The sequence below is a fragment of the Delphinapterus leucas genome, chromosome 12 (genome assembly GCF_059928025.1).
Source record: "Delphinapterus leucas isolate spDelLeu-1000000601 "Yukka" chromosome 12, BTC_Dleu_Yukka2, whole genome shotgun sequence".
Taxonomy (NCBI): Eukaryota; Metazoa; Chordata; class Mammalia; order Artiodactyla; family Monodontidae; genus Delphinapterus; species Delphinapterus leucas.
Window position 1 is genome coordinate 22074313 of NC_143140.1, and position 26131 is coordinate 22100443.

General features: G+C 37.0%; 1 long non-coding RNA gene and 1 pseudogene across 4 annotated transcripts in view; both read left to right on the forward strand.

Moving 5' to 3' along the window:
• LOC149747847 (large ribosomal subunit protein uL16-like) overlaps nucleotides 1-17468 on the forward strand; it is a 41631-nt pseudogene extending 24163 nt beyond the window's left edge.
• LOC149747846 (uncharacterized) overlaps nucleotides 1-26131 on the forward strand; it is a 325556-nt gene that overhangs the window by 120791 nt on the left and 178634 nt on the right. The gene's annotated exons all lie outside the window — the stretch shown is intronic.

Sequence of the window (26131 nt, forward strand, 5' to 3'; positions counted from 1 at the left end):
TTATTGCAGTATGCACCATTTTTAGTGGCCTGGGACCAAACCCACAATATCTTCAAGGTATGCCTGTATCTCTTCATTGCTTTTATGACTAATGGTCATAGTGGTTACTTGTAATATCTTGAGTCATAATTTTTTTCACTCATAGGCACTCCTACTTGTCTTTTGGCATTCTATGTTGCTATGAAGAAATCTGGGCTAGCCTGTTTATTATTATTTTCTTTATTTAGATGAATTGCCTTTTTGTCTTGTATTCTTGGAAATGAGTAACTACTTTTGAGAAATTAATGGAATATAAGACCTAAATTATGTCATTTTTATCGTATTTATTTTCAAGTTGCTTTAATATCATTTCACTTAATCTTCACAGCAAGCCTGTAAAATAGATATTATCTCCATCTTTTATAAGTAAAACTAAATTTCAAATAATGTAATAGATGTTTCCAGTTCTTGGAAGTAATATTAAACTAAAAGAGACCTCCCTTACCAAAAAAAACCCCAACAAAACCTGTCTCTAAATTTAGTGCTCTTTCCATTATACAGCTTTGTAACATGATTATGAAAAAACTTTCTCGGGTTCACACCTCTTCTACCTTTCATGATTTAGTCTTGGTAGGATGTGTGTTTCTAGGAATTTATTCATTTCTTCTAGATTGTCCAATTTGTTGGTGTATAAATGTTCATAGTATTCTCATGATTTTTTGTAATTATGTGGTGTTGTTTGTAATTTCTGCTCTTTCATTTACAATCTTATTTGAGTCTTTTCTCTTTTTTCTTGGTTAGTCTAGGTAAAAGTTTGTAATTTTTAAAATTTTTTCAAAGAACCAACTCAGTTTTGTTAATATCTTCCATTATTTCTCTATTCTCTGTTTTATTTATTTCTGCTCATATCTTTATTTCCTTTGTTCTGCTAACTTTGACCTATTCTTTTTCTAGTCAAATTGGGCATCCATCTGTACCCCAACTCCCTTCTCTGTATCTGATTCAGGTTATACAGGTTATGGGACTTGAGCATCCATGGATTTTGGTATCGTGGTGGATTCTGGAACCAACCCCCACTGAGGGATGGCTGCATTATAATGTCAGTGTAAATTCATGAGAGATAAATAGCAAAATTTATTTCATTAATAATTACAATATGAATATGCATTATATGATATAGTTCTGTCAACCCTCACAGCTCATCTTTCATGAATCTTCTCTTAAAACTAAATAACAGAGGAAGGAAAAAGAAGTTCAGATAGAAGATAACACAATCTAAATTGAGCTTAGAGGAGCATGTGATTATTGAAGCCCAGTACCTTTTTATTCACTGCCTTAAATTGATAGGCAATTGGTAACATAGGTAAATAAAGAAAATTCAGTTTACCCATTCACAGTTCTTCTGTTATACCTTTAAAGATAATATTAATTTATGTTATTTTCCAGTGCCAGCTAAAAATTAATATGACTTCCACCCACACCCAATAAAGCAGGTGATATTCTCCCTTGCTGTCACCTTGTTGTTGTTTCTGATTTATTAGACCCAGTAAACTTTGGCACCAACTAAGGCATTACTTTAGTTGCTCCTTGCTTTCCAGTTATTTGCTACCATTTTCTAGCCGTGAAATCCAAAGCCAGCCAAGCAGTCTGCATCTTAACCCAGTCACTTTATTTCCTGAGCTGAATCTAGTCCCACACATGGATGAAAACAAATCTCATGTGAATTCTCATCCAGGGGGAAATGTCTTTTTGGTGTGATCCAGAAGAGATCTAAATAGCAAAATTGTGTTATGAGTAAGGTTTGTTAATATCCAACGAGTTTGGCAGGATTTCACCTCTTAGTACCTCACCAGGGTGCTTGTGACTGTAAAGTAGAATCTTATGCAAGAGCCTCAAGTTTATTAGTCATATTTACTTACCTTATAAAAACCAAAATTGTATCTCTCAATTCTTTTCAAGACAGCTGCAGCTAACGTATCTGTTCCTCTGGGTACTCTCAGACTTAGGTTATATTTTCTCAACTCTTTGGAACAGTTTAGACCCAGGCTACCACATTGCTATACTACAGCAAACAGATTATTCAGAGCATATTATTATTATGAATCACCACAGAGAGGGAGCTTCAGATTTAGGAAATTTCCAACATCTTATAAACTGGAAAACCTTAAAACAGTGGCATAACCATCTCTGCTTTTACTGGGAAGGAACTATGTAGAATGGAGACTTGGATTTAAGGTACTGATTATTTTTTGATCAGAAAAGTTGATTCTTAGAAGAGAACAGAATAGTCGGGATCTAAGAATATAAAAAGGGGAACCCCAACCTGCATATGGATTCAGAGATTCCGGTTTCTTTTCCCCATTAGGACACAAATATCATGTTGGTAGTTAATACATGTGTCAGGAATGTCGTATGCTTATAGTACAAAGATGACAATTTGTAAAGTAACTTATCCCACTTCACTTTTAATGTCCTTGTAGTGTTTATTTCCTTTTTCAAAAATTGAATTTGTTAGTATAGGCCAGTGGTTAGCAAACTTTTCCTGTAAAGGGCCAGGTAGTAAATATTTTAGACTTTTTGGCCATGCAACCTGTTACAAAAACTCATCTTTGCTGTGGTAGCTTAAAAGCAGCCAGAGACAATGTGTAAATGAATGGGTATGCTTGAGTTTCCCCAACTTTTATTTCCAAAACCAGGTGGTGAGTGAATGTGGCTTGCTTTTCACCCCTGGTTTAGGGTTATTTCCAGCTGAGGCAAAAGACCAGAGATCAATTCCTTAGGTTCTTAATCTTTGTTACATTTTCAAAAAAATCCTAAACTCTTAGAATTATTTTTTTATGACTTGAATCATCTATTTAAAACATGAAACAGGTTAATTTAAAAAAGTTTATTTGTGAAATGCTTTTCACGTGTCTTAAGACTCAACTCTGGTTTTGATTAATATACACATAATTTGACAGTTGATTTATTAATATGTCTATGTCCTGAGAATACTCTCCCATGAGGTATCTAAACACCTTCACGTTTTCCCTTTGTTACTACATCAAACCTGAGTTTCATATAGGAAGCTGTTTATTAAAGTCTCTACTGAACATATTTACACAGTGTTTGAATTATTCCTAAATTGCAATGAGGAAAATTCGTTAACAATGGATGATTAGCGATTTTTTTAGGCTAAGAGGTGAAACTTGCCAAAAGTGATTGCCTGGGCCATTCAACCTCTACTCCTAGCCCTTTCAGTGTTAGGATGTTATTATACAAAATAAACCAATTCATTTACTTTGCCCTAAAAGTGCATATTTGTTTATTTAGATATTCAAAAAGGGAAGTAGACCAATGAGCTTCCTTGATTTAGTCTGTCAGACTTTAGTATTTATTGTACTTTTAATTTCCTCTCATTTGTTTCTCTGTTACAATTATAAATGGTTCATAATCTAATACTATACTGATAATTTGTTTTTTTAATTTACCAGTTGATGACATTATATAACAGTGTCATAGAACCTCAGAGGTAAAAAGACTTAAAAGACATCTGTTTTCTCTCTTCATTCAACAGCAGGTTGTGAATATTATCCACAGTTTTAAACAATTTTTTTCTATTGGAGACTCATGGGCATTTTGCACTCATATTATTGCCAGCAAATAATAGGCAAATAACTATTATTTGGCTAACAGATTTAGCACATATTAAATCCTACATTAAAACAATTTAAAGAGATTATTTACTAAAAGTAGTCTATCTATAACAACTGAATATTCTGCCTCGTTTCTTTTTGTGTAGTGATATGGATTATTCAGAGTGAGATGAACCCACATTCTGAGTTTATTGAATTCAAGTACAGCATAAGGATTTTTCTACTAAACTCAGAGAATATTAACTAAGAGGCAAAAAAAAAAATAGAGCCATCATTTATTAAGCTGTGGTTTTTCTGACCTTTTCAGTTTGCTTTGCATCTTTTATTAGTAGTTTACTAGGTACTCTGATAATGAAAACAAAACAAAACAATGACCCACCAAGAGACAGAAAGTTAAGAGCCAGAGGGAGAGAGAGAGAGAGAGAGAGGGATCATATTCTATGGGCTAAATGTTTTAAAAAAGCCAGTTTCCATTGCCCTCTTACTGATATCCAATGGTAGCCCTATAGAAGTTGTTTAATTGCAAACAATAACAGGGATTGCATTTTCTGTAGATAAATAAAAAAAAATAAAACTGACTGTATATTTTAAAAAATTACATTGCCCTGGCATTCTAAACAATGTCAATGCTTAAAATATTCATCACTCTCAAGTTTTTGTTTGCCTAAGCTCTAAACAGGGAGGGGTTGGCAAACTATGGTCTATGGCCCACATCCAGAATATAACATAATATAAATACATTTTTAAGTGGTTGACAAAAAATTGTGAAAAATTTTTTTTCTCTTGTTATGCAACGACCTACAAATTACTTTCAGTTTTGCTTTTGGCCTGCAAAAAGCCTAAAATTTTTGCTATCTGGCTCTTTAAAGAAACCGTTTGTTAATCCATATTTTAAACAATTGCTGAGGTTAATGTCTTATTTTTATATATGTAATATATAAAAACTTCACAGGGAGATCAGCTTGGTGCTTTGTGACCATGTAGAGGGGTGGGATAGGGAGGGTGGGAGGGAGGGAGACACAAGAGGGAAGAGATATGGGAACATATGTATATGTATAACTGAATCACTTTGTTACAAAGCAGAAACTAACACACCATTGTAAAGAAATTATACTCCAATAAAGATGTTAAAAATAAATAAATAAAAAACAACTTCAGATCTATAAGATTGAAATTATCACATTTTAATTATTTATATTTTAATAGCATTGTTACTTTGGGAAGAAATTATAAAGAAGGCCCCTAACACCCAAGCTTGCATTAGGTTCCAGAGTAAATTTATAATGGTTTGGAACCATTTGAACTACTTTTGCGTCCTGTCAGTACCTCCAATTCTGTGGTACTACATATGCTTATGTTTAGACATTTGAAATAAACAACAATAGCATGCTAATTGTAAATACTAAGAAACAGAACTACAGTTATTTAAATTTTGACATTTTCTGTAAACACAAAAATATTTGCAAACAATTAGCCTTGAAGAGTGAAATACAAAATCTAAAATTATTCCCCAATGATTAGTGATGGACAAACTCTCTGAAGAATGTTAGCCATGCAAGAATAAAATGTAAGGAAATTGGTATTTACAGAGAAGAAGGACACAAATATTAAAGAAAATCATTAGGCATGATAAAAGATGCTCTTACATTGCCAGAAGAAATAAAGATGACTAAGTTGAATGTAGTCATTGTTTTTACCAAAAATTGAATGTTTTTTTCTAAAAAGGTGGACCAAATAATGTCAGAGTTTGTCATCGTTTAATCTTTTCCTCTGATATTTTCAGGAAGAAAAAATTTGGAAGTTTTTACAGAATGTAATCAAGATTTATGATGAATTTTTCTGGTGTAGACATTTTAGTGAAATTTTTTCAAGTGCAAAGGCATTTGAAAGCTGCTACAATCAATCCTGGTGAAATAAGGCCTTCAATAATATTGCAAATTCTGAAATTCAGTGTAAAAGGGGGTTTTCATTAACTGCTACCCAACTTATTTTAACACCTTTCTAACCTTATTTGTATATTTGGTGCTTCATAAATTAATTAAATAAACATTAATAAAATAGTTTTTTCAATCAGCTATGAGTGAAGATAGATTGACAAAAATCTGGCTATATTGCCTTTTGAACATGAATATGTAAACAAAATCCATATTCATGAAGTCATTGATAATCACAATATTGTTATTATTTATTACTGTGACAGCTCAATATGTAGGTATAAGATTTTTTCCCTACTTTGTCAAAAATACATTAATTAAAAAGTATTCATCTAATCCTTTTTTTACTATAATATTTGGTTTTACTTTTTTTAATGGAATGATATTATGTATATATAGAAGATGCATGCATATACGTGATATAGATAGGTAAATCTAGATATACAAAGTTAAAATAAAATTTTAAATTCTGCATTTATTTTCTTCCCACAGTTATTATTGATTTCATATTAGGATTTATTACTGAAAATAATTTTGCTGCCGAGAAGATGGAGCTCTTTAAAAATGAGATGTTTTATCTGTCAAATATACCAGCCTTGCCCCTGTGTTTGTATGTACAGCCATTATAAAAAAAGAAAAAAGTTAACTTTTCTTAGCTTATACTTCTATTTACTGTTACACTATAATTATTAACTTTGAATTTCCTTGTCATCCTTAACTTTTCCAAGTAGTTCCTCATGTTTTCTTGGCTTACCAGATATAGGTTATTGGTTTATTTACTTTTTTAACTGCTCATCATTTAGAATTTCAAATTTTAAAATATATTGCACAAAGCTGAAGCAGTGATTTCTCTTCTTCTGATGTTTCCTCTCACTGAAGGGAGAGCTATTAGCAAAACAATTCTGGCTTCCCTCCATCTTCAGGCCCCCTTTCCCTGGGACAGGGAGTTGAGGGCAAAAAGATGGGTGGAAGGACAAGCTGGTTGCTGAATTTGGGAATATTAACTGGGCATGTATAGCTCAGCCCTTTCCTCTCCCTTTATTCTGGAACCTGGACGTCGTCTCCAGGGGCAGCCTTCTCTGTACTATTATTACTATAATTCTGCCAGCACTGCCATGGTTGAGAGTAAGTTGGATTAATTCTGGTGCTTGGGATTAGGAAATCTATTTGTCCTTGGAAATAAGTCTCATTCTCCAATATCACCTTAATGATTGGCGATACTTTGGCCCCAGGTGCTTTACTCGATTTTCTTATTTCCCAGTGGGTTTAGAACTTGAGTGGAGATGGCAATGCTATATACTGGGACTCCCCAGAAACCTATCAATGGCAAACAACAGTATTTTAGTTATATACTTCTGATATATTAATATGCTCTTTCTTCTTTACATAAGTAACTTCTAGCTATGTAATGTGATAAAAATGTTAAGTCAAGCCATAATAACATTAAAAATAGAAAGTATATCTTTATGGATTTTACTTGAAAATAATGTACATCAAGCTAATATTAAACAGAGATACCCCATTTGATTTTTAACTCTCAAAATGTAATAAGTTGTGTTTAATCCTTTTTCTTAGACTTGAATTTTATTTTATTTACTTTTTCCATATAGCATGTTCTTATTACTTATCTATTTTATACATATTAGTGTATATATGTCAATCCCAATCTCCCAATTCATCACAGCACAACCACCACCCCCGCCTACCCCCTTGGTGTTATACGTTTGTTCTCTATATCTGTCTCTATTTCTGCCCTGCAAACCAGATCATCTCTACCATTTTTCTAGATTCCACATATACGCATTAATGTATGACTTTTTTTTTTCTTTTTCTGACTTACTTCACTCTGTATGACAGTCTCTAGATCCAACCACGTCTCTACAAATGACCCCATTTCATTCCTTTTTAGGGCTGACTAATATTCCATTGTATATATGTACCACATCTTTATCCATTTGTCTGTTGATGGACATTTAGGTTGCATACATGACCTGACTATTGTAAATAGTGCTGCAATGAACATTGGGGTGCATGTGTCTTTTTGAATTATGGTTTTCTCTCGCTATATGCCCAGTAGTGGGATTGCTGAGTCATTTGGTAATTCTATTTTTAGTTTTTTAAGGAACCTCCATACTGTTCTCCATAGTGGATGTATCAGTTTACATTCCCACCAACAGTGCAAGAGGGTTCCCTTTTCTCCACACCCTCTCCAGCATTTGTTGTTTGTAGATTTTCTGATGATGCCCATTCTAACTGGTGTGAGGTGATATCTCATTGTAGTTTTGATTTATATTTCTCTAATAATCAGTGATGTTGCACAGCTTTTCATGTGCCTCTTGGTCATCTGTATGTCTTCTTTGGAGAAATGTATACTTAGGTCTTCTTCCCATTTTTTGATTGGGTTGTTTGTTTTTTTAATATTGAGCTGCATGGGCTGTTTGTATTTTTTGACAATTAATCCTTTGTCCATTGATTCATTTGCAAATATTTTCTCCCCTTCTGAGGGTTGTCTTTCCGTCTTGTTTATGGTTTCCTTTGCTGTGCAAAAGCTTTGAAGTTTCATTAGGTCCCATTTGTTTATTTTTGTTTTTATTTCCATTACTCTGGGAGGTGGGTCAGAAAACATCTTGCTGTGATTTATGTCAAAGTGTGTTCTTCCCATGTTTTCCTCTAAGAGTTTTCTGGTATCTGGTCTTACATTTAGGTCGTTAATCCATTTTGAGTTTATTTTTGTGTATGTTGTTACGGAGTGTTCTAGTTTCATTCTTTTACACGTAGCTGTCCAGTTTTCCCAGAACCACTTATTGAACAGACTGTCTTTTCTCCATTGTATATCCTTGCTTCCTTTGTCATAGATTTGTTGACCATAGGTGCATGGGTTTATTTCTGGGCTTTCTATCCTGTTCCATTGATCAATACTTCTGTTTTTGTGCCAGTACCATATTGTCTTGATGACTGTAGCTTTGTAGTATAACCTGAAGTCAGGGAGCCTGACCCCTCCAGGTCTGTTTTATTCTCCTGAAGATTGCTTTGGATATTTGGGGTCTTCTGTGTCTCCATGCAAATTTTAAGATTTCCCTTTCTAGCTCTGTAAAAACTGCCATTGTTAATTTGATAGGGAATGCATTGAATTTGTAGATCACTTTGGGTAGTGTAGTCTTTTTCATAATATTGATTCTTCCCATCCAAGAACATGGTATATGTCTCCATCTGTTTGTGTCATCTTTGATTTCTTTCATCAGTGTCTTATAGTTTTCTGAGTACAGGTCTTTTACCTCCTTAGGTAAGTTTATTTCTAGGTATTTTATTCGTTTTGTTGCAATGGTGAATGGTACTGTTTCCTTAATTTCTCTTTCTGATCTTTCACTGTTAGTGTATAGGAATGCAAGAGATTTCTGTGCATTCATTTTGTATCCTGCAACTTTACCAAATTCATTGATTAGCTTTAGTAGTTTTCTGGTAGCATCTTTAGTATTTTCTATGTATAGTATCCTGTCATCTGCAAACAGCAACAGTTTTACTTCTTCTTTTCCAGTTTGTACTCGTTTTATTTCTTTTTCTTCTCTGATTGCAGTGGCTAGAACTTCCAAAGCTATGTTGAATAATAGTGGTGAGCGTGGACATCCTTGTCTTGTTCCTGATCTTAGAGGAAATGCTTTCAAGTTTTTCACCATTGAGAGTCAGGTTTGCTGTGGGTTTGTCATATATGGCTTTTATTATGTTGAGGCAGGTTGCCTCTATGCCCACTTTCTGGAGAGTTTTTTTTTAATCATAAATTGTTGTTGAATTTTGTCGAAAGCTTTTTCTGAATCTATTGAGATGACCATATCGTTTTTATTCTTCAGTTTGTTAATATGGTGTATTACACTGATTGATTTGCGTATACTGAAGCATTTTTGCACCCCTGGGATAAACCCTACTTGATCATGGTGTATCATCCTTTTAATGTGTTGTTGGATTCCATTTGCTAGTATTTTGTTGAAGACTTTTGCATCTATATTCATCAGTGATATTGGTCTGTAATTTTCTTTTTTTTTGTAGTAACTTTGTCTGGTTTTGGTATCAGGGTGATGGTAGCCTTGTAGAATGAGTTTGGGAGTGTTCTTTGCAATTTTTTGCAAGAGTTTGAGAAGGATTGGTGTTAGTTCTGCTCTAAATGTTTGATAGAATTCACCTGTGAAGCCGTCTGGTCCTGGACTTTTGTTTTTTGGAAGGCTTTTATTCACAGTTTCAACTTCATTACCTGTGATTGGTCTGTTCATATTTTCTACTTCTTCCTGGTTCATTTTTGGAGGTTATACGTTTCTAAGAATTTGTCCGTTTCTTCCAGGTTGTCCATTTTATTGGCATAGAGTTGCTTGTAGTAATCTCTTATGATGCTTGTATTTCTGTGGTGTCCGTTGTCACTTCTCCTTTTTCATTTCTAATTTTATTGATTTGAGTTCTCTCCCTCTTTTTCTTGATGAGTCTGGCTAAAGGTTTATCAATTTTGTTTATCTTCTCAAAGAACCAGCTTTTAGTTTTGTTAATCTTTGCTATTGTTTTCTTTGTTTCTATTTCATTTATTTCTGCTCTGATCTTTTTGATTTCATTCCTTCTACTAACTTTGGGTTTTGTTTGTTCTTCTTTCTTTAGTTCCTTTGTGTGTAAGGTTAGGTTGTTTATTTGAGATTTTTCTTGAGGTAGAATTGTATTGCTATAAACTTCCCCCTTAGAACTGTTTTTGTTGCATCCCATAGGTTTTTTATCATCATGTTTTCATTGTCATTTGTCTCTAGGTAGTTTTTGATTTCCTCTTTTATTTCTTCAGTGATTTCTCAGTTATTTAGTAATGTATTGTTTAGCCTCATGTGTTTGTGTTTCTTACATTTTTTTCCCCTGTAATTGATTTCTAATCTCAGAGCATTGTGGTCAGAAAACATGCTTGATATGATTTCAATTTTCTTAAATTTACCGAGGCTTGATTTGTGACCCAAGATGTGATCTATCCTGGAGAATGTTCCATGTGCACTTGAGAAGAAAGTGTAATCTGCTGTTTTCGGATGGAATGTCTTTTTTCAATTAAATATACAGGGTCACTTGTATCATTTAAAGCTTGTGTTTTCTTATCAGTTTTCTGTCTGGACGATCTGTCCATTTGTGTAAGTGAGGTGTTAACGTCCCCCACTATTTTTGTGTTACTGTCAGTTTCCTCTTTTATAGCTGTTAGCATTTGCCTTATGTATTGAGGTGCTTCTATGTTGGGTGCATATATATTTATAATTGTTATATTTTCTTCTCGGATTGATCCGTTGATCATTATGTAGTGTCCTTCCTTGTCTCTTGTAATATTCTTTAAAGTCTATTTTGTCTGATATGAGTATTGCTAATCCAGCTTTCTTTTGATTTCCATTTGCATGGAATATCTTTTTCCATCCCCTCACCTTCAGTCTGTATGTGTCCCTAGGTCTGAAGTGGGTCTCTTACAGACAGCATATATATGGGTCTTGTTTATTATCCATTCAGAGAGCCTGTATCTTTTGGTTGGAGTATTTAATCCATTCACATTTAAGGTAATTATTGATGCATATGTTCCTAATACCATTTTCTTAATTGTTTTGGGTTCGTTTTTGTAGGTCCTTTCCTTCTCTTGTGTTTCGCACTTAGAGATGTTCCTTTAGCATTTGTTGTAGACCTGGTTTGGTGATGTGAATTCTCTGAGCTTTTGTTTGTCTGTAAAGCTGTTGATTTCTCTTTTGAATCTGAATGAGATCCTTGATGGGTAGAGTAATCTTGGTTGTAGTTTCCTTCCTTTTCATCACTTTACATGTGTCTTGCCACTCTTTTCTGGCTTGTAGAGTTCCTGCTGTGAAATCAGCTGTTAACCTTATGGGAGTTCCCTTGTATATTTTTTGTCATTTTTCCCTTGTTGCTTTTAATAATTTTTCTTTGTCTTTACATTTTGTCAGTTCGATTACTATGTGTCTTGGCATGTTTCTCCTTGGGTTTATCGTGCCTGGTACTCTTTGCACTTCCTGGACTTGGGTGGCTATTTCCTTTCCTATGTTAGGCAAGTTTTCAACTATAATCACTTCAAATATGTTCTTGGGTCCTTTCTCTCTCTCTTCTCCTCCTAGCACTCCTACAATGCAAATGTTGATGCATTTAATGTTGTCCCAGAGGTCTCTTAGGCGGTCTTCATTTCTTTTCTTTCTTTTTTCTTTATTCTCTTCTGCAGCAGTGAATTCCACCATTCTGTCTTCCAGGTCACTTATCCATTTTTCTGCCTCAGTTATTCTGCTCTTGATTCCTTTCAGTGTATTTTTCATTTTGGTTATTGTATTATTCATCTGTTTCTTTGTTTTTTAATTCTTCTAGGTCTTTGTTAAACATTTCTTCCATCTTCACGGTCTTTGCCTCCATTCTTTTCCTGAGGTCCTGGATCACCTTCACTGTCATTATTCTGAATTATTTTCTGGAAGGTTGCCTATCTCCACTTTATTTAGTTGTTTTTCTGGGGTTTTATCTTTTTCCTTCATCTGGTACATAGCACCTTTTCATCTCGTCTTTCTGTGAATGTTGTTTTTGTACCACAGGCTGCAGGATTGTAGTTCTTCTTGCTTCTGCTGTCTGCCCTCTGGTGGATGAGGCTATCTGAGTGGCTTGTGCAAGCTTACTCATGGGAGGGACAGGTGGTGGGTACAGCTGGGTGTTGCTCTGGTGGGCAGAGCTCAATAAAACTTTAATCTGCTTGTCTGCTGATGGGTGGGGCTGAGTTTCTTCCCTGTTCACTGTTTGGCCTGAGGTGACCCAGCACTGGAGCCTACCCGGGCTCTTTGGTGGGGCTAATTGCTGACTCTAGAAGGGCTCACACCCAGGAGTACTTCCCAGAACTTCTGCTGCCATTGTCCTTGTCCCCACAATAGCCACAGCCACCTGCCGTTCTTCAGGAGACCCTCCAACAATAGCAGGTAGGTCTGGTTCAGTCTCTTATGTGGTCACTGCTCCTTCCACTGCGTCCTGATGATCACACTACTTTGTGTGTGTCCTCCAAGAGTGGAGTCTGTATTTCCCCCAGTCCTGTTGAAGTCCTGCAATCAAATCCCACTAGCCTTCAGTATCTGATTTTCTGTGAATTCCTACTCCTGTTGCCCTACCCCCAGGTTGGGAAGCCTGATGTGGGGCTCAGAACCTTCACTCCAGTGGGTGTACTTCTGTGGTATAATTGTTCACCAGTTTGTGAGTCACCCACCCACAGTTATTGGATTTGATTTTATTGTGATTGCGCCCCTTCTACCATCTCACTGTGGCTTCTCCTTTGGATGTGGGGTGTCCTTTTTGGTGAGTTCCAGTGTCTTCCTGTCAATGATTGTTCAGCAGTTAGTTGTGATTCCGGTGCTCTCGCAAGAGGGAGTGAGTGCACATCCTTCCATTCTACCATCTTTAACCTGTTTATTTTGCTTTTTTATGTATATCTTGCTAGCATAAGTATTCTAAGCAAGCACTAAAATGAGTCAAAACAAAACAAAACAGCAACACAAATATTGTTAGTCTGGGTTTATTTGTCCTCATGAATGCTTATAACATCCAGCATCATTTCATCTCTCTAAAAACAATTGATCAGTTTTAGGTTTATAGGATAAGTGAGCTAAAGCACAGAGAGTTCCCACATATCCCCCACCCCATCCTCCAATTTCTCTATTATTAACATCTTGCAATATTTGTTACAGTTGATGAGCCAGTACTGATGCATTACTATTAACTAAATTGCATAGTTTATATTAAGATTCACTCTTTGTGTTGCATAGTCTATGGGTTTTGGCAAATGTATAATGACAGGTATTCACCATTACAGTATCATACAGAATAATTTCACTGCCCTAAAGTATTTCCTGTGCTCCACCTATTCATCCCTTCTCTCGCTATCTCTGCCTGTAACACTAATCTTTTTTTCTATTTCCATAGTTTTGCCTTTTCCAGAATGTCATATAGTTGGAATCATACAGCATGTTGCCTTTCCAGATTGGCTTTTTTCACTTACCGATATGCACTTAATGTTCCTCCATATCTTTTCATGGTTTGATAGCTCATTTCTTTTTTTATTGAGTGATATTGAATTGTCTGGGCATACCACAGTTTGTTTAGTCATTCACTTATTAAAGGACATGTTGGTTCCTTCCAAATTTTGGCAGCTATGAATAAAGGTGCTGTAAAAATTCATGTACAGATTTTTTTGTGGAAGTTTTCAGCTCCTTTGGATAAATACCAAGGAGCACAACTGACAGATCGTCTGCTAATACTATGGTTAGTTCTGTAAGGAATGGCCAGACGGTCTTCCAAAGTGGCTGTGCCATTTGCATTCCCACCAGCAATGATGAGAATTCTTATTGCTCCACGTCTTCGCCAGCATTTAGTGTTGTCACTGTTTGGATTTTAGGCTTTATAACAGGTATGTAGTGGTATCACATTGTTTTAATTTGTGTTCCCCAGTGATATATGATGTTGAACGTCCTTTCATATGCTTGTTTGATTTCTGTAAACTTTCTTTGGTGAGTTGCCGGTTCAGTTCTTGTATCCACTTTTAATTGGTTGTTTGCTTTCTTATTGTTGAATTTTAAATGTTCTTTGTATATTTTGCACACCAGTTCTTTATTAGATACCTTTTGCAAAGACATTCTCTCAGTCTGTGGCTTGCCTTTTCATTCTCTTAACAGTCTTTTGCAGAGAAGTTTTTAAATGTAATGAAGTCTAACTTTTTTCTTTTGTAGATCATGCTTTTTGGCATTTCTTCACTTTTTGAATGTTCACTACCTTTGATGACTTATTTTAAACATTTACTAAGTATTTCAGGTGGTAATGATTTTTCTTCCTTGCCTCTTATGTTACATGGTTCTGAAATTTCACTACTTCTTAGTATTTCTCTTAGGTGGAAGGAAGGCAGAAAATGATTCCATTTTGTTACCTGTAAACTAAGTTAATAAAAATGGAGGAAGAAAGTTGAAGCTGGAAAGAGGTTTTATGATATTCTGGAGCATCATCTTAGTCTTAGCCCTCACCCTTCAATAATATAGATAATAATGGGTTGATTGAATAAGATACATACTTTATGATCCTAAGTGATACAAATCTGATTCTTGATTACAAGTATTTTCCCTGTCACCTCTAAGCCACCATTTCTTAATGTGAGTCCTTGAATTCTAGTCAGTTCCTATATGTAAACATGAAGTGTGTTATCAGCCACATTTTCTGTTGACTCCAGCAAACATGCTGACAAGGCTTCTGGTTGGCCTGCCAGCCTTAATGCCCCTTACCTGCACCCATCTCCTTGCATTCCCTCCCAGTTAGAGCTTGCCACAAGCTTTATCTGGAGCACATGAGTCACTTATTCAGATATGATAAAGTTATGAGACAGTGCCATAAATGATACCCTTAGAGACTTTTAAGATAGAATAATGGATTTTCAAACAAATGGACTAAACTTCAGAAAACTTTTTTCAGATTTTTGCAGAAAAAGGGAGTTTTGAGTGGAAGAGAATGCTAGTCATTCAGACACAGGAAAGGGTGACTCCAACCTGAAAGAAAAAATTCACTGAGGATGAAATTTTCTGAACTGGCGCTGGGATAAACCTGCAGACCTGGGATCATTCTAGCTTATCTCCTTGAATATTGTTTAATTGTTATTTGAGAGGTGGGATTTGCCTACAGCATGATTTTTTATTTTGTGAGTGATTGCTAATTTTAGATAAATTAAATAAATCATTTAAGAGTATGAAGTTATAAAGCATGTCTGAGTTGCAGCTACTGAATAAATCCTTAGAGACCCCCAGAACAATTACAGAAACTGGGAAGTTTGTCGGTATAATTTTACTTCTGGATTAAATTACAAAGGTTCATCATATTATCCATGGCAAGGGAAGATCTGTTTTTAATAGGCTCTACTTAAACATATGGCTTGATAATAATGAAATGAATAAGTGGATAAGTCTAGGACAGTGTTTTGCACAGAGCTGACATTCTTTAAATTGTATATGCTAAGTGTTCACAAACAATCACAAACAAACAAAAAACAATCTCACTAAATATTATTAAACAGTGGGAAAACATCCTGTTGGTTTTTTTCTTCTTTTTTTTTTTTTTTTTTTTGGCAGTACGCGGGCCTCTCACCGTTGTGGCCTCTCCCGCTGCAGAGCACAGGCTCCAGACGCACAGGCTCAGCGGCCACGGCTCACGGGCCCACCCGCTCTGTGGCATGTGGGATCTTCCCGACGGGGGCATGAACCTACGCCCCCTGCATCAGCAGGCAGACTCCTAAAGTCAGGGAGCCTGATTCCTCCAGCTCCGCTTTTCATTCTCAAGATTGCCTTGGCTATTCGGGGTATTTTGTGTTTCCATACAAATTGTGAAATTTTTTGTTCTAGTTCTGTGAAAAATGCCAGTGGTAGTTTCATAGGGATTACATTGAATCTGTAGATTGCTTTGGGTAGTAGAGTCATTTTCACAGTGTTGATTCTTCCAATCCAAGAACATGGTATATCTCTCCATCTATTTGTATCATCTTTAATTTCTTTCGTCAGTGTCTTATAATTTTCTGCATACAGGTCTTTTGTCTCCTTAGGTAGGTTTATTCCTAGACATTTTATTCTTTTTATTGCAATGGTAAATGGGAGTGTTTTCTTGATTTCACTTTCAGATTTTTCTTCATTAGTGTATAGGAATGCCAGAGATTTCTGTGCATTAATTTTGTATCCAGCTACGTTACCAAATTCATTGATTAGCTCTAGTAGTTTTCTGGTAGCATCTTTAGGATTCTCTATGTATAGTATCATGTCATCTGCAAAAGTGACAGCTTTACTTCTTCTTTTCCGATTTGGATTCCTTTTATTTCCTTTTCTTCTCTGATTGCTGTGGCTAAAACTTCCAAAACTATGTTGAATAAGAGTGGTGAGAGTGGGCAACCTTGTCTTGTTCCTGATCTTAGTGGAAATGGTTTCAGTTTTTCACCATTGAGGACGATGTTGGCTGTGGGTTTGTCATATATGGCCTTTATTATGTTGAGGAAAGTTCCCTCTATGACTACTTTCTGAAGGGCTTTTATCATAAATGGTGTTGAATTTTGTCGAAAGCTTTCTCTGCATCTATTGAGATGATCATATGGTTTTTCTCCTTCAATTTGTTACTATGGTGTATCACATTGATTTGCGTATATTGAAGATTCCTTGCATTCCTTGGATAAACCCCACTTGATCATGGTGCATGATCCGTTTAATGTGCTGTTGGATTCTGTTTGCTAGTATCTTGTTGCAGATTTTTTTTATCTATAATCGTGAGTGATACCGGTCTGTAATTTTCTTTTTTTTGTAGTATCCTTGTCTGGTTTTGGTATCAGGGTGATGGTGGCCTCGTAGAATGAGTTTCGGAGTGTTCCTCCCTCTGCTATATTTTGGAAGAGTTTGAGAAGGATAGGTATTAGCTCTTCTCTAAATGTTTCATAGAATTCGCCTGTGAAGCCATCTGGTCCTGGGCTTTTGTTTGTTGGAAGATTTTTAATCACAGTTTCAATTTCAGTGCTTGTGATTGGTCTGTTCATATTTTCTGTTTCTTCCTGATTCAGTCTTGGCAGGTTGTGCATTTCTAAGAATTTGTCCATTTCTTCCAGGTTGTCCATTTTATTGGCATAGAGTTGATTGTAGTAATCTCTCATGATCTTTTGTATTTCTGCAGTGTCAGTTGTTACTTCTCCTTTTTCATTTCTAATTCTATTGATTTGAGTCTTCTCCCTTTTTTTCTTGATGAGTCTGGCTACTGGTTTCTCAATTTTGTTTATCTTCTCAAAGAACCAGCTTTTAGTTTTATTGATCTTTGCTATCATTTCCTTCATTTCTTTTTCATTTATTTCTGATCTGATTTTTATGATTTCTTTCCTTCTGCTAACTTTGGGTTTTTTTTGTTCTTCTTTTTCTAATTGCTTTAGGTGCAAGGTTAGGTTGTTTATTCGAGATGTTTCCTGTTTCTTACGGTAGGATTGTATTGCGATAAACTTCCCTATTAGAACTGCTTTTGCTGCATCCCATAGATTTTGGGTCGTCGTGTCTCCATTGTCATTTGTTTCTAGGTATTTTTTCATTTCCTCTTTGCTTTCTTTAGTGATCATTTCATTATTAAGTAGTGTATTGTTTACCCTCCATGTGTTTGTATTTTTTACAGATCTTTTCCTGTAATTGATATCTAGTCTCATGGCGTTGTGGTCAGAAAAGATACTTGATACAATTTCAATTTTCTTAAATTTACCAAGGCTTGATTTGTGACCCAAGATATGATCTATCCTGGAGAATGTTCCATGAGCACTTGAGAAAAATGTGTATTCTGTTGTTTTTGGATGGAATGTCCTATAAATATCAATTAAGTCCATCTTGTTTAATGTATCATTTAAAGCTTGTGTTTCCTTATTTATTTTCATTTTGGATGATCTGTCCATTGGTGAAAGTGGGGTGTTAAAGTCCCCTACTATGAATGTGTTACTGTTGATTTCCCTTTTTATGGCTGTTAGTGTTTGCCTTATGTACTGAGGTGCTCCTATGTTGGGTGCATAAATATTTACAATTGTTATATCTTCTTCTTGGATCGATCCCTTGATCATTATGTAGTGTCCTTCTTTGTCTCTTCTAATAGTCTTTATCTTTAAGTCTATTTTGTCTGATATGAGAATTGCTACTCCAGCTTTCTTTTAGTTTCCATTTGCATGAAATATCTTTTTCCATCCCCTTACTTTCAGTCTGTATGTGTCTCTAGGTCTGAAGTGGGTCTTTTGTAGACAACAAATATATGGGTCTTGTTTTTGTATCCATTCAGGCAATCTGTGTCTTTTGGTGGGAGCATTTAGTCCATTTACGTTTAGGTAATTATATGTATGTTCCTATTCCCATTTTCTTAATTGTTTTCGGTTCGTTATTGTAGGTCTTTTCCTTCTCTTGTGTTTCTTGCCTAGAGAAGTTCCTTTAGCAGTTGTTGTACAGCTGGTTTGGTGGTGCTGACCTCTCAGCTTTTGCTTGTCTGTAAAGGTTTAATTTCTCCATCAAATCTGAATGAGATCCTTGCTGGGTAGAGTAACCTTGGTTGTAGATTTTTCTCCTTCATCACTTTAAATATGTCCTGCCAGTGCCTTCTGTCTTGCATAGTTTCTGCTGAAAGGTCAGCTGTTAACCTTATGGGGATTCCCTTGTGTGTTATTTGTTGTTTTTCCCTTGCTGCTTTTAATATGTTTTCTTTGTATTTAATTTTTGATAGTTTGATTAATATGTGTCTTGGCATATTTCTCCTTGGATTTATCCTGTATGGGACTCTCTGTGCTTCCTGGAATTGATTAACTATTTTCTTTCCCATATTAGGGAAGTTTTCAACTATAATCTCTTCAAATATTTTCTCAGTCCCTCTCTTTTTCTCTTCTTCTGGAACCCCTATAATTCGAATGTTGGTGTGTTTAATGTTGTCCCAGAGGTCTCTGAGGCTATCCTCAGTTCTTTTCATTCTTTTTTCTTTATTCTGCTCTGCAGTAGTTATTTCCACTATGTTATCTTCCAGGTCACTTATCCGTTCTTCTGCCTCAGTTATTCTGCTATTGATCCCATCGAGAGTATTTGTCATTTCATTTACTGTGGTGTTCATCGTTGTTTGTTTCATCTTTAGTTCTTCTAGGTCCTTATTAAATGTTTCTTGCATTTTGTCTATTCTATTTCCAAGATTTTGGATCATCTTTACTATCATGATTCTGAATTCTTTTTCAGGTAGACTGCCTGTTTCCTCTTCATTTGTTTGGTCTGGTGGGTTTTTATCTTGCTCCTTCATCTGCTGTGTGTTTTTCTGTCTTCTCATTTTGCTTATCTTACTGTGTTTGGGGTCTCCTTTTTGCAGGCTACAGGTTCGTAGTTCCCATTGTTTTTGATGTCTGTCCCCAGTGGCTAAGGTTGTTTCAGTGGGTTGTGTAGGCTTCCTGGTGGAGGGGACTAGTGCTTGTGTTCTGGTGGATGAGGCTGGATCTTGTATTTCCGGTGGGCAGGTCCACGTCTGGTGGTGTGTTTTGGGGTGTCTGTGGCCTTATTATGATTTTAGGCAGCCTCTAGTGTTCCTGTCTTGCTAGTTGTTTGGCATAGGGTGTCCAGCACTGTAGTTTGCTGGTCATTGAGTGAAGCTGGGTGCTTGTGTTGAGATGGAGATCTCTGGGAGATTTTCACCGTTCGATATTATGTGGAGCTGGGAGGTCTCTTGTGGACCAGTGTCCTGAAGTTGGCTCTTCCACCTCAGAGGCACGGCACAGACCCCTGGCTGCAGCACCAAGAGCCTTTCATCCACACGGCTCTCCTTAATTTGGGATGGTTCATTGTCTATTCATGTATTCCACAGATGCAGGTACATCAAGTTGATTGTGGAGCTTTAATCCGCTGCTCCTGAGGCTGCTGGGAGAGATTTCCCTTTCTCTTCTTTGTTCGCACAGCTCCTCGGGGCTCAGCTTTGGATTTGGCCCCGCCTGTGCGTTTTGGTCGCTGGAGGGCCTCTGTTCTTCACTCCGACATGACGGGGTTAAAGGAGCCGCTGCTTCGGGGGCTCTGGCTCACTCAGGCCTGGGGGAGGGAGGGGCACGGGGTGCAGGGCGAGCCTGCGGTGGCAGATGCTGGCGTGACGTTGCACCAGCATGAGGCGTGCTGTGCGTTCACCCGGGGAAGTTGTCCCTGGATCCCAGGACCCTGCCAGTGGCGGGCTGCACAGGCTCCCGGGAGGGGAGGTGTGGACAGTGACCTGTGCTCGCACACAGGCTTCTTGGTGGCGGCAGCAGCAGCAGCCTTAGCGTCTCATGCCCGTCTCTGTGGTCCGCGCTTTTAGCCGCGGCTCGCGTCCGTCTCTGGAGCTCCTTTAAGCAGCGCTCTTAATCCCCTCTCCTCGCGCACCAGGAAACAAAGAGGGAAGAAAAAGTCTCTTGCCTCTTCGGCAGGTCCAGACTTTCCCCCGGACTCCCTCTTGGCCAGCCGTGGCGCACTAACCCCTTCAGGCTGTGTTCACGCCGCCAACCCCAGTCCTCTCCCTGCGCTCTGACCGAAGCCCGAGCCTCAGCTCACAGCCCCGCCCGCCCCGGTGGGTGAGCAGACAAGCCTCTCGGGCTGGTGAGTGCCGGTCGGCACTGATCCTCTGTGCTGGAATCTCTCCGCTTTTCCCTCCGCACCGCTGTTGCTGTGCTCTCCCCAGCGGCACCGAAGCTTTCCCCCTCCGCCACCCGCAGTCTCCACCCGCGAAGGGGCTTCTAGTGTGTGGAAACCTTTCCTCCTTCACAGCTCCCTCCCACTGGTGCAGGTCCCGTCCCTATCCTTTTGTCTCTGTTTTTTCTTTTGACTTACCCAGGTACGTGGGGGGTTTCTTGCCTTTTGGGAGGTCTGAGGTCTTCTGCCAGCGTTCAGTAGGTGTTCTGTAGTTGTTGTTCCACGTGTAGATGTATTTCTGGTGTATCTGTGGGGAGGAAGGTGATCTCCGCGTCTTACTGTTCCGTCATCTTCCCGGAAGCTCCCAGGGCTCTGTCGTTTTAACGCTACATGCCTTTCCTGATGCGTAGTGGGATCTGAGTAAAGTTAATAATTTTGGTAAAGTAGAAGCATCAAAGTAAGCAGACCATCACCTAATAATATTTGAGTTTATGTAGGAGAACATGCACTCCAAAATGTAATTGCTAAATTACATGTTCTTCAAATATAATATAAGTGGTTTCTGCATGCTGTTTCATAGTATATGGGATACAAAATATGTCTGCCACTTGGGAACATAGATAACCTCCAGGATGTTTTGTTAAATATGATAGCAATCAACAATTTTAGTTTTTAAATAAAAGCATATTTTGCATGCTTTCATGATAGATCTGTTCATTAAGCATTTTCATTGTGAGTGACAATGTTTGATAAAAACAGTTTGAAAGGAAAACTGTAGCAATTTTTAGCAGAGTGATTACAAATAAATTGACAATTCATTTATTACCATTGTGTATATACCTATAACTTTGATCTTTCTGACCTTTTTATTTATAAATGAGCCTTATGCTTTCAGGAAAATTACAAAGGTAAACATTATTTGGTCAAAATCCAGAAGTATGTCAAGAGAATAGTCCATTGGGTTAAAGAAAATGATAGCATAGTGTGACTACTTGTTTTATTTTGGGAATAAAGCACCTGGAGGTACATTCTTCTACCAGGTAATGAGGGACAGGAGATCCATAAGAGTAAAGAATGGAGAGGCAAAGAAAGATTCTTCCCTAGAGCCTTCAGAGGGAGCAAGGCCCTGCCAACACCTTGATTTCAGAATTCCAGCCTCCAGAACTGTGTGAGAAGAAATTTCTGTTGTTTTAAGGCAAAAAAGCAAAAAAAGAGGCCGAATTTCCAATAGGGTATGAAGAGGAGATTATTAATTCTGTCAGTGTCTCACCTCCTCCATTGACACCACCTTGAGTCAAGCACTGTCACCTCTTCCCACGATGATTGCAGTTGCCTCCTATTTTGATTGCTTCCATACTAGTTTCTTTTTCAGCGTGCACCTGTATCATCCCATGCACACATCTCTCTCTCATCATTTTCGACTGTTTATTAAATTTATCTAATCTAGAATCTGTTCTAGATGGTAAGGAACCCATGTCTTACTCAGCTATGTCTGTCTGAAGTTGGCATACAGTAGGTGCTCAATAAGTGCAAGTGGAACTAAACAAAGACATGTTATCAAGAGCAATGAATGTGGAGTGTGGACATGGACTTGGGAAAGTTGATGAGCTGGCATTTACAATAAAGGCAAAACTGTGATGTGAAGATGTGAGTGGTAGGACAGGCAAAGACGCTGGAATAAGAGAATGGAAGACATAATAGGCTGAACTGCTCTGAATAGTGATGAGTTCATGGTGTAATATGGTAACCGGCAGTTGTCGAATGAAGACGGTGCTGACGCTTGAGAAGTTTGAGATGTCACAACGAGATGTCAGAATTCCCATGAAGCCATTAAAGTTAGTGAGGATATCTTACTAACAAGGGAAAAAACACAAGATTTAGGTTATTTTATGACCTTTGAAATCATAGGCATGAAGTTAGAAATGTTCAATATGTTTATCTGGTTCAGTCTTCCAGCAACTTCTAAGATAGGTACAGTTGAGGAAAAGGAGCCCCAGAATGGTAAAACGACTTGCCTAGTGTCCACAGATGATAAAAGGTGGAACTTAGACAAAATGTCGTTTATCTGAATTCAAAACCCATGTCGTTTCTACTCTGCTACTATTACGCCACTACGGGAGATCTAAAGCAAATGATGAGATATTCTTCCAGATGAGAGATTGAGCTAAAGTAAGTTTTGGATGGAAAAAATTGAGCCCCTTAAGTAAAAAGAACTATTTAAGTTGCAGGAACAGAAAACTATTCAAACAATTAAAAAAATATTATCAACCCTCCTAACTGAATAGCCCGGGGACGTCTAACTTTAAGGACATCTTTCCCCCGGGCTTAAATAATGTGAGCAGGATCTGGCTTGTCTTGCCATTTCCTGACTCTCCTTTCTCCTTCTACATTCCATTCTCGGCATGTTCTCCTGTTTTCATCACACAGTTGTCACCAGTAGCTCTTGAGATTGCATTCATTTTTCCTTGATAATGTGCATCAGAACAAAAATAATCTCTTTCAACAGGTTCTGCGAAAGAAAAGGATCTCGCCTTCCCTCAAACTATTGCAAATCCTCACTAGCTCTGAGTAGGTCACACGCACATCCCTGAAGAAGTTCCTTTGGCTCTCAGTAGAATCCAAATTGTTTTAAGCCATTCCTTGGCTTACATTTGTCCTCATGGACCAATTCCCACAAATCCACATGGCTGAAAATGTAGGAGGGGTTAATCCTTTGCCAGTACGAGGAAAATTGCTGTCAGGTAGATGGTAGACAATGAACGTTGGAAGGTCCACGAAAAATGAATATGTCATCTGGAATAAATAATTTTTGCATTAATTGGCTCATGTATTAATAATTCTTTTGTTAATTTATTTATGTGGCAAAAATTTATTGACCATAAAATGTGTTAGACACTGTATTAGGGGTTGATTATATGGGCAAAACACAGCACTTATCCTCAAGGAGCTCACAATGGGAGACTGATGAATTAACAAGTCAAATGCAAGTATAATATATTATATCAGTGTAACAACCACCTGAGAACAACTAGGTGGCATCTACCAGGAATGACTAGAGTGAAGAGTTAGCAAGAAAGTTTTCTGGGAATGATGTACCTGAGATGAGGTTCAATAGAAATTAACCAGGTGAATAAAAGTGGGTATTCCTGAAAAAAAGGGCAGCACGTACAAAGCCGTGTAGGCTAAAAATTGTGGTTCATCTGCCAATGGCAAGTACTAGTTTAAGAAGAATCTGCTCAAGAGCCTTCAGGCTTTAGAAAAATGTCCCTGTGAATGTGAGAATAAGATTAGATGAATCAATAGCTGGTTGTTCAAGTAGTGAATTGTGGTTGGCAAGTGAATTACATTTTGAGTAGTGATTTTCTTTACCCTTCACAGCTTGTGAGTGTGAGACTATTTTCTTAGCCATAGAGCCTAGTCACTTTGCAGGGAGAGTCGGATGGGGAAAAAAGGACGAAATGGGATGGGAACATTTTTTTCCTAATTTCAGTCCAGTTATTTTGGAAGTGAACATTCCAAATGGCTTGTATGGAGAACAAGCGTGTTTGACAGTTCCTAACAGGTAGTGAGCTTAGGAAAACAAATCCGCTGTTGATTCTCCTTTCCAGGGTGTTCCCTAATGAAACTGGGCTATATGAGAGCTTTTCAGAGAACTGAGGCACCCATTCAACCCCAAATAATATTATACTTTTGATCAAAAATAACCAATGCGATAGGATTTTCACAGATAGTATCATACTTGGACCTAAATGGGAGTAGGAAAAAGAATTCAGAATCTAGAATTTAGAATTAACTTTTTCTTAAAAAGAAAAAGTAATTTGCCAATTCATAGTAGAGGATACTCTACATTCAAATATAATTGCTTTTCTTCTGAGGCTTGAAATCAGGACTATTAGTTTAAGAAAGCCTTTGGAATAACAGACCTTGCCAAACCATTTCATGGACAAACACTCTCCCGGTTAAGAAAATAAAGAAAAAAGCAAGGCAAACAGAATTCACTGGCATGATCTCATGCTCACAGACCCTCTGTTAGGGGCTGCTGGAGGAGGGAGCCTTCTTTGTGTATAAGATGCCACTTTGATGTGACTGTCTGTCTAGCCATTGTCTGGTCTGATTCTGAGAAACACAGCTGGAGACATTTAGAAAACATGCAGAAGAAACCTGTTTAGTTCTCCATTGGCAAAGCCCAAAGCATTGTGATAATAATGAAAATTATATATTTTTTATTTGAATTACAATATTTCATCACTAAGGAAAAAGTTTGGGGAAAATTTATAAGGAGCAAATCCACATCACAGCACACTAATAAAAAGAGTGATATTCTTTTTTTTTTCATAGTGTCAGTGTTTATATTTTTCCTTAAATGGAATTGAATGAGTGAGAAGGGTAAATGACTATCTGGGATCTAGAGAGAAAAAGAAAGAAATAAGATGTCGGAATTTTATGTGATAAAAGACATCAAGAAATAGCATAAGTTTAGTTGAACACTATTCTTTTTCAGTTTTGCCCTAATAATCTTTATTTTGTGAATATTGAACATAGTAATAGAATTCAACTCTCATCATTGTGCTACCCTTATTAAGTGCCAGGATACTATATTTCATTCCAGGGACAAAAAGCTCCTTTATTCTATGCATATTTATAGAAAGCATAGAAATAAAATACTTCATGTAAAATTAGCAGCAAATCATTAAATACATTGAATAAATGTTATCTTAATTTCTTGAATCATATGGCAGAAAATATTTCTGTATTTTTTTCTTTGCTCCACAATGCCATTTGGTTTTTTTTTGTTTTTTTTTGGCCACACCGCACAGGTTGTGTGATCTTAGTTCCCCGACCAGGCGTCAAACCTGGGCCCTCAGCAGTGAAAGTGTGGAGTCCTAACCACTGGACTGCCAGAGAATTTCCCACAATCCCATTGTTTAAGAAAATTTTTATACAATTTTTAAAGGTAACTTTTCATTTACAGCTATCACAAAATATTGGCTATATTACCCATGTTGTACAATATATCCTTGTAGCCGATCTTACACCCAATGGTTTGTACCTCTTACTCCCCTACCCCTATATTGCCCCTCTCCTTTCCCTCTCCCCACTGGTAATCACTAGTTCTGTGTTTGTGAGTCTGCTTCTTTTTGTTATATTCACTAGTTTGTTGTATTTTTTAGATTCCACATATGTGATGTCATACACTATTTGTCTTTCTCTTTCTGACTTATTTCACTATTTTTACAATCTGTACTCTTCTAAAACTTTTTCCATATTTTTCCTATGTCTGGAAATAGAGAGATAAAATAGTGAAGTTTGTAGTCACACAGTAAATTCAAGCCCTCATAAAAGCAAAATGATCTATTGAGAGACAGCTTCGGAGTCAGACAGATCTCATATCAAAATGCTCCCTGAGTTGTTAATTGTG